Raw genomic sequence first — 17278 nt, 5'->3', positions numbered from 1 at the left:
ATCAGTGAAGAAAAGATGGGTTATTCAGCAAATGATGCTGGGAGAACACATTATCCATACAGAAAATAATGAAAATAGATCCCCACTCATGCACACACATGCACACACACGTACACAGTCTGTGGGAAATTGACCTTGGGTCACCTTTTCTCTCCAGTTTCCCTTGAAACCTGATAGAGGTAGAATTTCAGCTGTGTGTCTAAGTAGCAATGCTTTGATAACAAATTACCCCTGATTGAATAAATTTGTTCTGGAAGACTGTGAATGAACCATTAGTATCTTTTTTTTTTTTTAATTAATTTTTATTGGTGTTCAATTTACCAACATACAGAAAAACACCCAGTGCTCATCCCGTCAAGTGTCCACCTCAGTGCCCGTCACCCATTCCCCTCCAACACCCGCCCTCCTCCCCCCTTCCACCACCCCTAGTTCGTTTCCCCGAGTTAGGAGTCTTTATGTTCTGTCTCCCTTCCTGATATTTCCCAACATTTCTTCTCCCTTCCTTTATATTCCCTTTCACTATTATTTATATTCCCCAAATGAATGAGAACATACACTGCTTGTCCTTCTCCGATTGACTTATTTCACTCAGCTGGGAAGTTTCCCTGACACCACATAAGTTCTAACTAGGCATTTTCCTTGCCAGCACTACCTATGTCCTAATTAGAAGACTTATTGGTTCCTACGGAACCTAGAGATTCTAAGCCAGTGTGATACCTTCCCCGCACCTGTCCTGTTGCTAGGAGGCTAAAGAATGGCCACTGGAGCACTGGGTGGACTCTCGCTGAAGACACGCATGGCTGTGCTGTGCTTCCTCTCCTATATCCTACTGCCAGTATCCCTATACAGGTATGAAATATCTAACTGATCGAGCATATCTAACTGATCGAGCACACACACACACTCCACACAGATTAATAAATTGAAATGTTAATGCTAAATTTTTGATGTTCAAAAGAGACTATGACCTCGGAGGAAGGATTTCTTAATACACACCATGAAGAAAGCATTCGTATATTTGACAACATCAAAATTTTAAAACTTCTGTTCATGCTGTTCATCAAAGCCATCACAAGAAAAAATTTTTTAAAAAACAAACAAAAAAAGCCATCACAAAGTGAGTGAAGAGAGGAGGCACAAACTGGGTGGCAGTATTTGCAATACACTTAAAAGATTCCAAATAAAGAACATCTATGACACAATAAAAAAAAACCCTACACAGCAGACAAAAGACAGGAACAGGAATTTTACAAAAGAGGAAAAAAGAACATCTATAATTCCTGAAAAGATGCCCAGTCTTATTAAGTTAGACATTGCACTAGCCAGAGAAATGCAAATTAGTATCATTAGGTACCACTTCACACCACCAGACTGATAAAGATGTAAAGTCTGACGGTACTAATGATAATCAAAGATGTGTCACAGTGGGAACTCTTATATACTGCCCGTGTGATTATAAACTGGAACAACTGCTTTGGAAAATATCTTGGTGTCACCTAGTAAAATTGCACGTGCTTACGTTTTACCATTTAGTGACATATTCCAAGGATTGTAACCTGCTCTGCAGAAGCCATGTTCGAGCGATAATAGTAGCCGTATTTATAAGAGAAAAAAAATGTCAATGTCTTTATCTCAATCAAGGATAGAACTCACATATAAAATTAATGTTTTCATACCACAGAGCATTACACAGCGATGAAAAGGAAGGAGTCAGTGGCAGGTAAGTGTTGGTAGCAAAGGGTGTGTGAAGGGCCGCCAGCCCCACCCAGTCGGCCCTGGCATGGGGGTCCTCGTGGGGTGACCACTGACTCTGGCGTCTCCGTGACAGCAGGTGCAGCCACCCTGGCCCCAGGAGGGCTCTGCAGCAGCCTGGCAAGTGCATGCTGGCACCCAGCCCTTTCCTTCCTGGATCTGGTGCCAATCAGTGAGGCTGAGCCCAACCCCCACTGCCCAGAGCCTTGGACCACTGCTCATGGGCCCATCAACGGAGTCCTGAGGCCTCGGCTGCACAGCCCAGCAAGAGTGTCCATGAAGAGCTGGGTAAAAAATCCCAGAGATGGGATGAAATGAACATCATGGTGACATATCCAGCTTTAGACAAAGATTGTGGTTTCATGAAAATAGATGAACCCATCCCTCCTTACCATAGATAGTATGGTGTGATGATGAAGATGACCCAGAAATCCCTGAAGGCTGACCTTAGGCAAGAAATTAGGTGCTGCTGCTGAATGCTGGCAGCCAAAGTATCTGGTTCATGAACAAGAGAGCAGTGAAGATGAGGATAGTGGTGACCTTCCACCTGAAAAACAAGAAAAAAAAAAAAAGCAAGTGTCAATTTGAAATGCAAGAAAGCTTCAGGGGCACCTGAGGGGCTCAGTGATTGTGTCTGCCTTTGGGTCAGGTCGTGATCCCAAATCCTGGGATCGAGTCCTGCATCGGATTCCCTGCAGCGAGCCTGCTTCTCCCTCTGCCTGTGTCTCCGCCTCTGAGTCTCTCATGCATAAATAAATAAAGTCTTTTAAAAAAAGAAGGAAAGTTAGGAAGCTTCACTGCAATGAAGGATGGAATATTAAATTAGCTAGACAGTTAATTTCAAAGGACCTACATGAGGAGAAGGAAGATGAAGGAATGTCAGAGACTGCAGCTGAAGAAAGCATGAACACCAGGATCTACTACAAGTGACCAAATGCAAAACTAATCACAGAGTTCATAGAAAAGATTCATTCAACACTGTAATCATTTGTCAGATACAAACCCTGTTACTATAATGTACTGCTTCTTATTCTCAATAATTCATGACTTCAGTACCAAAATACATACCAATTATTATATATTGCCAAGAATTAAATGACTTCAGAGACAAAGAGAGAGAAAAAAAGAAGGAAAAAAGCAAGCTACACATATTGACACGGATGAATCTCAAAAATATAAATACATGAAAGAACAAGGTACCAAAAAATACAGACCATAGTTTCATATATCTAAATCTCAGAAATAGACAAAGCTAAATAATACATTGATTAGTGATATGTGCATGTGTGGTAAAATTTAAAAGAGAGGTAAGGGCTTGATAAAAATTCTGGAGAGAGGTTCCTTCCGGAGTGTGGGGAGGGAAAGGCCATGATCAATTAAGATGAGGAATTCAAAAATGTTGGCAATGTTCTGTTTCTTAAACTGGCTGATATGTAAGGGTTGTCATTTTTAAAAATAATTTTTTAGTATAGTTGACACACAATGTTACATTAGTTTCACATGTACAACACAGTAATTCAACACATTTCTATGCTACATGCTGTCCTCATTACAAGTGTAGATACCATCTCTATATCCATAAAATGCTATTATAACACCACTGACTATATTCCCTTTGCTGTACCTTTTAATCCCATGATTCATTCATTCCGTAACTGGAAGCCTGTATCTCCCACGCCCCTTCACCCATTTTGCCCATCCATCCCCCTTGCCCTCTGGCAACCATCAATTTGTTCTCTGTATTTATAGGTCTGATTCTGCTTTTTGTTTATTAATTTTTCTTTTGTTTTTAGATTCCACATTTATATGGAAATCATCTATTTGTCTTTTCCAGTCTGACTTATTTCATTTAACTTAATACCTTCTAGATCCATCCATGTTTTTGCAAATGGCAAGATATCATCTTTTTTTCATGACTGAATAACATTCCTCTCTCTCTCTCTCTCTGTATGTGTGTAGCACTATCCATTCATCATCAAAGGACACTTGTGTTGCTTTCATATCTTGGCTAGTGTAAATAATGCACCAATATCTTTTCGAATTAGTGTTTTCATTTTCTATAAGTAAACATGTAATAGAACCATGGATCATGCGATATTTCTATTTTTAATTTTTTGAGGAATCCCCATACTATTTTCCACAGTGGCTGCACCAATTTACAATCCCATCAACAGTACATGAGAGTTCTTTTTTTCCCACATCTTCACCAGCACTTGTTTCTTGTGTTTTTGATTTTAGCCATTCTGACAGGTGGGGGGTGATATCTCATTGATGTTTGATTTGCATTTTCCTGATGACGACTGATGTTGAGAATCTTTTCATGTGTCTATTAGTCACCTGTATGTCTTCTTTGGAAAAACATCTATTCAGATCCTCTGACCATTTTTTTAATTGGATTATTTGTGGGGGTTTTGGTGCTTAGTTGTCTAAGGTCTAAATTTTATAAATTAACCCCTCAAAGGATATATCACTTGCAAATATCTTCTCCCATTCAGTAAGTTGCCTTTTTCTTTTGATGATTTCCTTTATTGTATAACATCTTTTTATTTTGATGTTGTCTCAATAGTTTATTTTTTTCTTTTGTTTGCTTTGCCTGAGGAGACATATCTAAAAAAAAATGTTACTATGTCTAGTGATAGAGAAACTACTGCCATGTTTTCTAATAGGAGGTTTATGATTTCAGGTCTCACATTTAGGTCTTTAATCCATTTAAGTTTATTTCTGAGAGACAGAGAAAGAAGTGGGGAGGGGAAGAGGGAAAGGGAGACACTCTCAAGCAGATTCCCTACTGATCACAAAGCCCGACATGGCGCTCGATTTCATGATCCTGAAATCATGACCTGAGATAAAATCAAGAGTCAGACACTTAACCAAGTGAGCCACCAGATGCCCCATTTTGCCCCATTTTTGTGTATGGTGTGAGAAAGTGATCACTCTTTTGCATATGGCTGTCCAGTGTTCCCAACACCATTTATTGAGGAGACTGTCTTTTCCCCATTATACATTCTTACCTCCTTTGTCATAGATGAATGGACCTTCTAAATGTAGGTTTATATCTAGGCTGTCTGTTCCATTGATCTATATGTGTCTGTTTGTGTGTGTGTGGGGGGGGGGAGGTTCTTGTTTAATTTCTATTATTATTCTTTTGAATATACACACATATAAGCTCTTTTGTTTTACATATTAACATAAAAATAATTTTTGATGTAAAGAGTTTGCCTTATAAAGGGTGGAAATTGGTCAGTGACATCCTGGAGAGAAGAGAGTCCTCTTGCTGCATTCTCAGAGGCCAGTGGGCAGGGGCAGTCACAGTCATGGTACAAGTGGGCAGCCAGATGGAGTCCCTAAAATCAAAGTCCCTGAAACCAAGGCTTGCCCATTTTGATTTCCATAGCAATGGGAGTATTTATGCCACACATACCTGGTTGTGAAAGAAAGTCATTCTGCAAATGATTTGTGGCAAAATAAAGGTGATGTCACAGCCACCACAATCACTGTCACTCCCACACCTATGGAGTCTGCAGACCTCACCCGTACTATTCCAGGTGCCAGTTTCCTTCCATTTGGCTCCTTTTAGCAGCCCAGCTATGGCAAACTCTGAAGATATTTTATCCTCTGTGGCATTTTGGCTTAAGAAGAATTTCAAATTAAGATACTTCCCTAAGGAGGACACAAAATTTAAAGCCAACCTTTTCAGGAGGTTTCAGTCTTAAGTAGAATGTCTCCTGTATTTCAACAGGATTCCCCCAACTGAATAGATTCCAGTGATTCTGTTTGTTTTCCTCTCCAAAGGGCTGCAGAGCAGAAGTGGAAAATAACAGATTCCTAATCCCAGAGATAGCTGAACTGTGAAATATATTAGTTCAGTGTGTGGTGATGTAGTTAATGACAGAGTAAGCTCAATCTTTAATGTCCTTGTGTGATATTTCTTTACTTTTAGCAACTACACCCTCATTCTTCAATTTCAAAAGCCAATCATTTCACCTCTCAATTTTCTTTCCTTTAAGTTGGGCAAAAAAAAATCACTGGAAATAATAACTATTGCACAGTCTTTGTAAGTTAAAAATATAAGTGGGAAAAATTTTAACTGATTTAATTAACAGGCCTGATGTGGGGGAAACACAGGCACCAAACAGGCTTTCCCCCATTTCTCCTCTGATTTTTCTGCTCATTCATAGCTAATGCAAACATCCTCAATCCAGAAACTGGAAACTCCAGGTCCCCATCAGAGTCCAAATGAGCACGAGATATGAAGACATGCCTGCTTACCTTTCTCCATTGAGGCCTGGCCCTGGGCAGGATGCCAGCCCACAGAAGATAGGTCAGGTCAGCAGCCCTCCTCCTGCTCCCCTAACTCATCTCCTCCTCCTCTGCCAGCCTGCTCACCTGTGCTGAAGCCCTCCACTACCCCTGCGGTGCTGGAACCACACCTGTAAGAGGAAGTAGGCAATGTGAGAGGGAGGGAAAGCTTTCCCCCTATTGGCACTATTGTAAGGTGGCTTCGTGCACTTTGGGCTCGTGGTTGGTGACACCATTTTTGTCACTGGTGCTTTTGCGGGTGTTCTGGCAATCGGCCCATCAATGTGGACCTTCGCTGAAATTCTCTGGGGCTGGGCATATGAATCTCTACCTGGCTGACTGCCTGAAACTCCTAGGACTCAGATGTCATCTTCAGCTTCTCTGTGCTGAGCTGAAAGGGCTCTTCCAGATGTTCTGAGACAAGACCTGAGGTGAGCCCATGCTGCATCTGCCTCTTGCTTGCACCTGGATCTTGTCCAGGAGAAAAGTCAGGATAAACTCTAGAAGGTCAGGTCCACCTGGAGCCAAGAGCATCTCCTTCATCAGCTGCCTATCTGGTCTTAGGCCATTGGCTGTCTCAGGAGTGTGTCCCTCTTCAGTTGGTTCTGATGCTGTGACTCTAAGAGGTACATATCTAGCTCTCCGGGATGGTCTTGTTAAAGCCCCTCTTGCAGACTTTGAAGAGAAGGCAAGCACTCTCACCTTTCTCCTTGGAAGTTGCTGGTGGGAGAAGGGGGGCACTCACTCTCACAACTCCTTCTGCAAGCAAGTCCCCATTTTCTGCTCTTCCAGTACTTTTCATCCTTGGTGTGGGAACGAGATTTGGAATTCATCATCCAGCTCCAAGCTGGATACTCTCTTTCTTAACTGATTTACATGCTAGTCATCTTAGGTTCTCAGGCAAAAGTTTCACTTACTATTCCGCGTCACCAGGTAAGGAGCAAGGAAACTAGACAGGTGTCTGGGATCACTGAGAAAATGCAGGAACAGAAATGAAAGAGTAAGAGAATCCAAGCAGGACATGGTCTGGGCAGTAGTGTTTCAAGGAAGAGTATTGCAGGTGTCAGTGCAAAACTGAGTCAATACATCGGAAGGAGTCTAATTGTAGACACAGGTTGATTCAGAGGGCTAGGATTTCACAACAGGCAGAATATGAAAATGAATAAATAAAATATAAATAAACGTGGAGTAATACACTCAGTTTGTGGCCTTCATTTGGTTATTTCTAACTGAAGTGGTCTGTTCTGCTTTCTGATTTTATAAATGTTATCTGTTTTATAGGAAGAGAAAGGTTACTCACTCAGCCAAGCAGGCATAGAGGCTCTGCTGTGCTAGATCCTGAGGAATGGAAACAACAACATACGGTCTCTGCTCACAGGCAGTTCATTTCTTATTTGGGGGAGGTTAGCAGAGTTGGCTAGGAAAGGAGCCTCTAGGCCTAACCTGTGATAGGTGATTGCAGTGCACCAGAGGGAATGTGACAGAAAGGTCACTCCAGCCAGAGGGAGCTGTACCAACAAAAACTTCTCAGAAGGTTAAACAGTGCCTGGAGAAGAAGCTCAAGAGATGGGCAGGGCACAGCAGCTTCAGCATCTGACACAGTGGCTTAAGTCAGACAGATGTTCCTGTCTATCCCATAGTACAGTAAACATGCATGGATGGTCTAGGGCAGGTGTCAGCAGACTACAGCCTGGGGGCCCAAGTAAAATGTTACCAAATCATACATCTCTCCTTCCCAATCCTTACAAGAATCCTGTGTAATAAGCACCATCACGTTCATGATGCAGATACAGAATTGAGACTTGGAGTCTTGAGGTAGTCAAGGAAATTCTTCATGTCTTATGTTGTCACCTAGTTAATAAAATCTTCTCTAGATCCTCCCATAACATGCTCTCTATCTCCCTTGCATCTTTTCTTCAATTAAATTCTGGCTAACGGGATCCCTCGGTTGCTCAGCGGTTTAGCGCCTTCCTTTGGCTCAGGGCATGATCCTGGAGTCCCAGGATCAAGACCCACATTGGGCTCCTGACATGGGGCCTGTTTCTCCCTCTACCTGTGTCTGCCTCTCTCTCTCTCTCTCTCTCTCTCTCTCTCTGTCTTTCATGAAAAAATAAATAAAATCTTTAAAAAAATAAAAAAATAAACAAATTCTTGCTAACAGCATGATGCATAGGTTCCACAAGAGCATATTCACCATCATCTACAGTGTGCGGCAATGCCCAGCACATAGCAGAAGCTCAGTAAACACAGGTTTACTGACTGGCAAACTTCAGCTGCACAGTGAGGAGCTAAGTCCTGATCCAAACCCAGGTTTGGATGGCTGGATGGATGGCCTCACCTAGCAGATGGCTGCTGCTTCATTAGCAATATTTCTTCTCCTCTTGTAGCCAATACATTCCCTCACCATATAGACCCTCTCAAGTTCTTCTGTCCTTCCCTTCACATCCCTCCCTTTTCCTCATTCTTTTTCCTTGCTTCTGTAGACTTTTCTTGATATCCTGCTTCATCTCCCCTTACTAACAGCCCAAAGTCAATTATAGGTCATGGGATTAGCACACACAAAAAAAGAAAGAAATATCAAAGTAAAATAAAACAGAAAAAGCACACCCTTTAAGATAGACTGATGCTTAACTTTGAGAGATGTATTCTTGAAGATTCATATACTTCAAAACTCACATAATTCCAGTTTACTTTTTCCATAGAAATAAATTCAAATTATGGTGATGTGTTCCCAGAAAGTGTACACAGACAAGCATTGTAAACTCAGGGCCTCATTAGGATGGAATTCATATTTCAGCCATGTCTCCAACAGTTTTCCATTATCCTTTCTGGTTATAAAGGTTGTTTTGTTTGTTTGTTTGTTTGTTTGTGTGTGTGTGTGTGTTTGTTTGTTTTGCCAATCTAAAAGTGGATCTGTTTTACTGCTGCCTTATATTTTCTAAGTATCAGTACTAATATTTTGCAGAGAATTTTCTCCTCCATTACAAAGGCAGCTGTTGGCCGTCTTCACAGTGTCTTATTATATCTTCTGTTCTGAATTTTGATTCAGGGGCATATTTCCTAGCACCAGCACCAGCACCAGGACCAGCATGTAATAAACGCTTGCAAACATTGTTATAGGGTGTTTAAGAAATATGCCAAACTTTTCTTACAGGAAAAGTCCTTTTAGAAGTACTGATGCTCATAAACCATAGTATGGTTCACATGATTGTGATGAAGAGAGCAGCTATTTCTGTTTACAAGATAACTTTTGCCATGAAATGAAAATAGCACAAATTTAGTCTCCAATTTACTCTGCTGGCAAGCTTTCTTGGATGGGGCTAAGGGGTGATTGAAATTGTTCACTCTTTTATGTGTGGAAAATGAGACTTAATTTGATATGGTATTGTTTGAAATGCACACAAAATGTAACCATATATATTTGATGAAAATCAAAGGGGCCATGCCCTTTAAAACTTTTTAGCACAGTGAAAAACAATCACTGCTTTATTTCTCCTGGTATTATCTCTAGCTGAATGCTGAATTGTATACACTGACTTTGTATTTTTTTAAGTTAATGATGGAAAAACAGAGACTGCAGGAAATCAAGGAAAAATGAGATGGTGCAACAGTTTGCCATTTTTCAAATTTACTTTTTAAACATTCCCTAAGAAAAAATAAAAGAACCAACCTCTTCAGCCCTTTGATTAACTAAACTATTAGAACAAAATGTATCACCAGTGGCTTACTCCTGATTTAAGAGGTGGAAGATAGGGAAGGCTTTCACTGAATTAGAAATTAAGATATGCAACAACCAGAAAGGGGGGATTTATGTATAAATATTTATTATATATATAATGTACTCCAGGCTCAGAAGACAATTTAGGGTGTTTGGAGTCAGGATAGTACCTAATAAAGTCAATGATTCTTTTTTTTTTTAAGGTTTTATTTATTTATTCATGAGAGAGACAGAGAGAGAGAGGCAGAGACACAGGCAGAGGCAGAAGCAGGATCCATGCAAGGAGCCTGATGTGGGACTCCATCCTGGGACCCCAGGATCATGTCCTGGGCCGAGGGCAGGTGCTAAACTGCTGAGCCACCCAGGGATCCCCAAAGTCAATGATTCTTAATCTCTTCTCATGAGATATAATAAATACTAATAAAAAGTGAGTTAAAAAATTAGTCCTAGAAGAGAAATTATTCAATATTTAATATTGTACAAATACTCAGAAAATACCCAGACCATTGGAGCACATCTGTAGTGGGTACTGCAGTATGCAGTACAGATGCCCCTCAGATCGCCCAGCTGTTGAGTGAGCATCTGCTGATTGCTCACTTGAGTGAGCATCTGCTGATTGCTCACCCCCGAGTCTACCCCCCGCCACCCCATCCCCAGCTAATCAAATTAGCTGATTTCCACTAATGAGAGCTGCCTTGCCCAAGCTTATGCATCCTTTCCAGAGGCAGCAGCACCTACTTACTGGTTGTGAGGTACAAAAGCCTACCTCTTGCTTCACTGGGGCTTCCAAACCCAGTTGGATGGGCTGAAGCCTCTGTTGCAACTGCATTGCTGCTCAGCTTCTCCCAAGGCCCCATCCTGTCTCCCTCACTCACTTAGCAGGATTGCTGCTGAGAACATTCCCCAGTTCCATCTCAGAGTCAATTTCCAGGGGACTCACCATAGTAAACCAAACAGGAAAAGTCAAGCGATTTTTAGTACATTTTCATGTGGAAATCGGTTTTCCTACTTCCCCTTAAGAGTACAGGGAAAAGATTTCAGACAGCAGAAGGCAGAGTAACAAGCAGCCATAAGAACAGAAACAGTGCCTACAACATTCAGTTTTCAGAAGAAGGGATGAGCTGAGAGTCTAGAAAATTAACAGATGAATTGAGCTCAGCCATAGTTCTGGAAAATCCTCAATTTCTGCCTGACATGCTGTCAATGTGAGAAGCAGGCAGAGGTCCCCAGTGATTAACTTGACACAACATATAAATATAATAGAGAAACCTGGTCCAACAGGTTGTCACGAGGCAGGGAAAATAACCCTTCTCCACTGAAATGCCCCAGTTTGAGTAAGGCTTTTTCCCTGAATCTTTAATAAGGAAGAGAAAACCCACATGTGATTCTTATTCCATGGTGACATATTCTCTCTCTTCCAAGAGGGCACGAATACTATGAAACACTACACACACTTGAAAAGTTACTTTACATGAATGTCCTGTCAGTTATGCAGATTTATTTCCTCTTCTTTTGTAATCATCCTCTTTCCCTCCCGATGTGTCCTATTTTCAAACCCAGTCTCCTCTGGTCACCACGCCTTCCTCATCCAGTTAGCTCTCATGAACACTCACTACATCTCAATTTGCCCTCCCTTCCTTCCCTTCCCCCCACCCTCCCCCAGCACAGCTTCATAGCAGTTGACTATACCATAGATGCTAAACAACCTGTAAGAAGCTTCCTGGGGGGCTTTGTTTCCCATCAGCCATTTTCATCCCATTTTACTTCTCCCTCTGTCATCCCTGCCACTGTTAACTGAGCCAGGGGAGCCTAAGGGAACTAATCAGGAGGCTACACTGGACTGGAGCAGCTTGTACTTCCGTTTCTCAATCTCTCTACATCGCCGCCCCATCTGGCATTTGATCTGAAAAGTTTTGCAAATGGTGGGGCTGAGATTGCCTTGGGAAGTGACTATTGAAACAATCAAACCAGCCTGGTTCAAACATAAAAGCTGTCACTGTGAGCAAGTAAATTATCTGACTTATGCCTCAATTTCCTCATGGTTTAAATACGGATAATACCACGGAGCTCATAGTGTTGTGTTATAACTGAATGGAACTCGTGTATGCCCTGCAGCCTGGACAGTGCCTGACACATAACAGCAGTCACTCAGCAAAGGAGAGCTAGTATCTCTTCCTCTCATATTGATGATAAAGCCGGATGATTTCCCTTGAGTGTGGGCTGAGTCTAGTGACTCACTTCTAACAATAGAGTACAGAAAGAGAACACTGGGAAGAGTACATTGGAACTTTACAATGCAGAAAACTGGTTCTGTCTTAGATCCTTGCAGAAAACCCACCTGACTTTTTACTTTGGCTTTGCTCTTAGCTTTGTCCTAAATCAAATGCAGGTACATGAGTTTCAACATGATGACCAGTCTCCCCTTATTTTGACCCAGTATGGGTCCCTGGCAATGGAACCTGGGGCCAATATCATTTTCTGTAGGAGCACAGTGCTGAGGTTCCAGAAGAGAGACGGATTTTTGGAGTCCGTAGCGTGAATAGGAAGGATGGGATCCCCCGGGGAAATACATAAGTTAGGAAGAAAAAGCTGGAGGCAGAACACTGGGGAGTATAAAAAATTCTGGGGACCAAAGAGGGTGGTAAGAGATATATGAGGAGAAGCAGAGAAGAGCGTCAGGGGAACCAAAAGCATAAGGATTCAAGCCATTAGTGAGCCATGAAATCAGTTTTACTTAGTTGTAACTATAACTGAAAAAAAAAGAAACTGGAAATATCAGAATTTATTGTGTACTATGTTGGGAAACTTTAGTTTCAGCTGCGTATATGCACGCATTTACTGGGTTGCTATACAGAAAGTTCCTTCTCAAACCGAGTTGCAGTCAAAGAAGTTGAAAAGCACTGAAGAGTCCCCCGGGGGAGGAGCTGTCCACAGACCCAAATGCAGTAGACAGGTCTAGAAAGGCAAGAGCTGAATCAAAGTGTCCAGATGAGCTCATGCTACAGCGGTAATGATTTCACAATATATAAATGCATCAAATCAACACTTTGTACACCTTAAACTCACACTATGCCATATGTCAATTATATCTCAATAAAGCTGGGAGGGAAATGTCTACCAGATTGGCAACATGGAGACCAGGTCAGAGTAGTTTCCACGGTGCATTGGAGAAGGAGTGCCTGCCCCCAGCCCCGGCAGAAGGGGTGTGTGGGAATTTAGAAGGGGAGAGAACAAGAATAGGTCTCCTCATCAAGAACCTTGGCAGAGAAAGGAAGAACCAGGCACCTATGAAGGGTACTGAAGATCAAGGTTTACATGGAGTAAAGCCTGAATTTACTCCATTCAGACAGTATCTAAATGTGCTATCTCATGGGGGGCCGGGCGGGGCTCAGTCAGTTAAGCATCCAACTCTTGGTTTTAGTTCAAGGCATGATCTCAGGGTCATGAGATTAAGCCTGTGTTCAGGCTCCATGTTTGGGGTTTTCCCTCTTCCTCTTCCCTCCACCCCACACTCTGTCTGTCTCTCAAACAAATCTTTAAAAATGTGCTATCTTAACAATTTTTATAATCTTGTAGTACTTGTGGATACCTGGATGGCTCAGCGGTTTAGCATCTGCATTTGGCCCAGGGCGTGATCCTAGAGACCGGGGATTGAGTGCCGCATCGGGCTCCCTGCATGGAGCCTGCTTCTCCCTCTGCCTGTGTCTCTGCCTCTCTCTCTGTGTCTCTCATGAATAAATAAATAAATAAAATCTTTAAAAAATATACTGTAGTTCTTCCTACGAGATGCTAAAGAATTTCAACTATGGAAACTACCAGTCATGTAATGATGCTGCTCAGCCAAGACTGGAATTGTAATGGGGCCCAGGATGGGTGCTGAGGGGCCCAGGATGGGTGCTTCAGCCCCCGAGCAGTCGAGAAGGGGTGGGCCCAGGCATGTGTCACAGAAGATCTCAGTGTGAGCAGAGCAAGAGGTGGGACAGGTTATGCTGTTGGTAGCAGGGACCAAGTACAGCCTCTCTGAGTTCTGGTGGGAAGCCAGGGTGTCCAGACAGGCAGATGTCTGGCTGTGATAAGCTGGTGGTACATCCAGCACCCTCTGGTGGCAAAAGGCATGAGGTGGGACCCATTGACTAGAAGCAGAAATCTCTGTAATCTTTTTTATAAAGGGCCAAATACTTAGTATTATTGGCTTCAAGGGCCATCTGGTTTCTTCTAAAGAAACAAGCATGGTCATGTGCCAACAAAATTTTCTTTACGAAAACAGGCAGTGAGCCATGGTTTAAGGACCTCTGCACTTGAATATTTTAATAAGAATATTATCAAAACAGTTCAATTTTGTTCCCAGAGGAAATCCTGGCTCAGCGGAGGCTATCATTTAGATAGTGATCATACATTGAATAAGGCCTAAAAATACACAACTTACCTGGAAATTATGTGATAAGTGATTGGCACTACCATTCAGATCTTTAGGATAATTGTTTTATGGTAGAGATAATTTTGCTTTAGTCAACAAAAATGGATGTCACTTAAACTTTATGTACTGATTTGTACATTAATGTATATTTCCATACCAGCGATCCATTTTGAGGATCATTCTTGAGATGACAAGGAGGAGGATAATGGATCTGGAGAAAGTGATGAAAAACTGGGACAGTTGAAATAGAGCAACTTGATTTCCATCTCCTAAGGACATTACAATGATTGTAGCAAGGCATGAAGAACACAAATGAAATTTGAGATCCTGAAATATTCAGAGATGTTGCATCTGGAAGATTTCTTGACAGCCCACATGCATCGGCAGATTGTGGGTTGGGAATTTTTGGCTGCAATGTCAAACACAGGCACAAATGAGTAAGACATGGTTCCTCTATCAGGCAAGTCAGGAAGTGCTAATAATCTCTAACCTTGTCTGACCATCAGCATTTCCAGGCGTCCCCTGGGGCACTCACCCACAGGTAAGCATAGTTTCTACTTCTGTTAACATTTCCTCTACTCCCATTAGCTTGTATATGTTAATAAGAGGATCCTTAACATTCAGAACTCCACAAAAGAGGAGAGAGTGCTCTTCTGCCTCCATAGGGAACAACTGTGTGTTCATTTCAGGACAGCAAAAAAAAAGCTAGTAATTACCCAAAGCCTACTCTGTGCTATTTTTGTCATCTAATTCTCTAAAACGTCTTGAAGTAGATATTATTCCCATTGTAGAGATAAATTGCCTGAGATTTGGGGAAATGAAGAAAACCCTTTCAAGTTCACAAACATTAAGTATATCATTAGATTTAAATCCAGCTCTGTTTAAGCAAAGCTTCTGCTCGTCCCCATACACCAAAGCAGTGGTTCTCTGTGTATAATCCCTGAACCAGAACAACAGCACCTGAGAGCTTATTCAAAATGCAGTCTCTCATCCCCACCCAGACCTACCTACCGAATCAGAGATGCTGGCAGTGGGACCTGGCAATCAATCTGCTTTAACACCAGCCACCGAGGAGCTCTGACACAGGCTGAAGTTTGAAACCACTGCACATACTGCCTCCAAGGAAGAGGGAATACTGTAGTGGGTGCCGGGTTAGAGGACAGTGAGCAAGAATAGGCTTGGCACACTGAGCAGCCCTGAACAAAATGCTTAGGTGCTAAGGAAGGAGGCAGGGAAGCCAGGGTGCTGATTTTTCTGGCCACTTGATGTCCAGCTATTCAAAGAGCAATGCACTCCTATCACGTATTGCTGTGAATAGAAGGGGGAAAAATACACGCAAGAGCTTCATCTTATTTTGTCAACATCATTTCTTCTAACAACCTATGTGCTGCATGGCACTGCTGTACTGGAGAGGGGAACTAGCTAGGCAAGGGGCCCAGGGCCTAATTACCACCAGTGACAAACCCTGAGCTTCCAAAGGGCAGCTTCAATCCAATCCTGGAGGCACACCACCTCCATTTGCTGGCTGACATCAGCAGGGGGCTGGGGGTGGGGTGAGGAGGATGGGAGCGAAGGTGAGGGGAATGAAGACCTGCACTCATTAATGTGCAGGGAGTCAACATCAAGCAGGTATCTAACTGGTGATGTTTTTAGGCTTGCACACCTTCCTTGCAGGTGTCCAGGTGAGAACACAATGCGGATGGAGGACTACAGCATGTCAGGGCTGTGTGAAGTACCTGCCCAGGTGCATCTGCCCTCAAGAAGGAGGCACAGCCAGAACATGAGAACTCCCAGAACCATCTATGGCAATGCTCTCTGACCCTCAGACGTTCCAAAATGATGAAAACCAAGAGTAACCCCAACCTAACAGACCCAACCCATAGCCTGTTCTCGAAACTTCCCAAACCAACGCCGAAACTCGCCCCACCCATCATGCCTCCGGGCCAATGGGCAGGACAAAAACTCAGGAAGAACATTCAATGCCCAGACAAGTAAGTGTGTTGTTTTGTTTTTCCAAGCAGTACTGATGGAGGTTTAAATAAACAAGCACTCACACCTCCCGCCAAGGAAGGGCGGGAAGCAGCAGTCAGGTGTGTGAACACGATGAACACAGGATGATAGGGGTCCAGATAGGAACAGACCAGCCCCAGGAAAGCTCACTTCCTTTATATGCTGTCTGTGTTTTCCCATAGGGGTTCTTGGGGGCAACTCCATACGAGCAGTAAGAGCTCACTGAGGACTTACTTTGAAAAAAAAGACCTAAAAGAGAAGCATTTGTAGACTCAATTTAATGTGGCATCGGTTATGCGGCGTCCCTGCATTCTGCCCTGGTGCAAGCAGGCTTTCCTGCCGTGTAGAGCCTGCAAAGTCCTCTCTTTCTACAGCCAGGGTGGCAGAGACAGTTTCAAAGAAAATGAAACACTGCTTAGTCACACAAGTTTTCCATTCTTCCTGTTTTCTGCTTCTTTGATTAAATGATAGTTCCTAAATGGGAGTAATCATTATTTGTCAAATCTTTCACAACAATTCTTTTTTTAAAAGGAGGATCTTAAATAATAAATCATGAGTCACCTCTCTTATTTCCCCTAAATGGCATTAAGGTCAAGTTGCAGCACAATTGATTTCCACGTGTGTATCTGTCTTTTCTCCAAGGGTAGGCTATTAAAGGTAGTGAGGATAAAAATCATTCCTAACTAATTAGCTCACTCTAGAGCTAACTGCCAATTTTTGGAACATGTTAAAGCTCTCTCGGAGAGCTGGTTACCAAACTGTCACTTCAATCAATGGTAAAAAAAAATACCAATTTTTTTTTTCTGGTGTCCCTCTAAGCAAATAATTTATCTTCCATCTCTTAAGAGTTGCACACAGTTTGAGATGGTAGGACAAAGATCCCATGAAAGTTTTTATGGCCCTTACCAAGGACAATATAATATGGAGTGGGAGGGGGGGCAGTGGTAATGGGAGGGTTGGAGGGTATAGAGTCTGTCACAGCACTGGCTACCCCCAGCTAATGAACACAAGTGAAGGCCCAGGTCTACATAAATGGCGGCTAAATTTCACTTGGTTCAGTGCCAGTCTTTGTCCATAATCTA

The 17278-nt window shown here is 42.4% G+C and overlaps 1 pseudogene; it reads left to right on the top strand.

Annotated features, from left to right (window-relative positions):
* Positions 1-754: 754 nt before the first annotated feature.
* LOC112914193 (protein phosphatase inhibitor 2-like) lies at positions 755-2713 on the top strand (annotated as a pseudogene).
* The last annotated feature ends 14565 nt before the right edge of the window (positions 2714-17278 follow it).

The sequence above is a fragment of the Vulpes vulpes genome, chromosome 1, assembly GCF_048418805.1.
Source record: "Vulpes vulpes isolate BD-2025 chromosome 1, VulVul3, whole genome shotgun sequence".
Taxonomy (NCBI): Eukaryota; Metazoa; Chordata; class Mammalia; order Carnivora; family Canidae; genus Vulpes; species Vulpes vulpes.
This window is presented reverse-complemented; position numbering and strand designations above follow the sequence as displayed.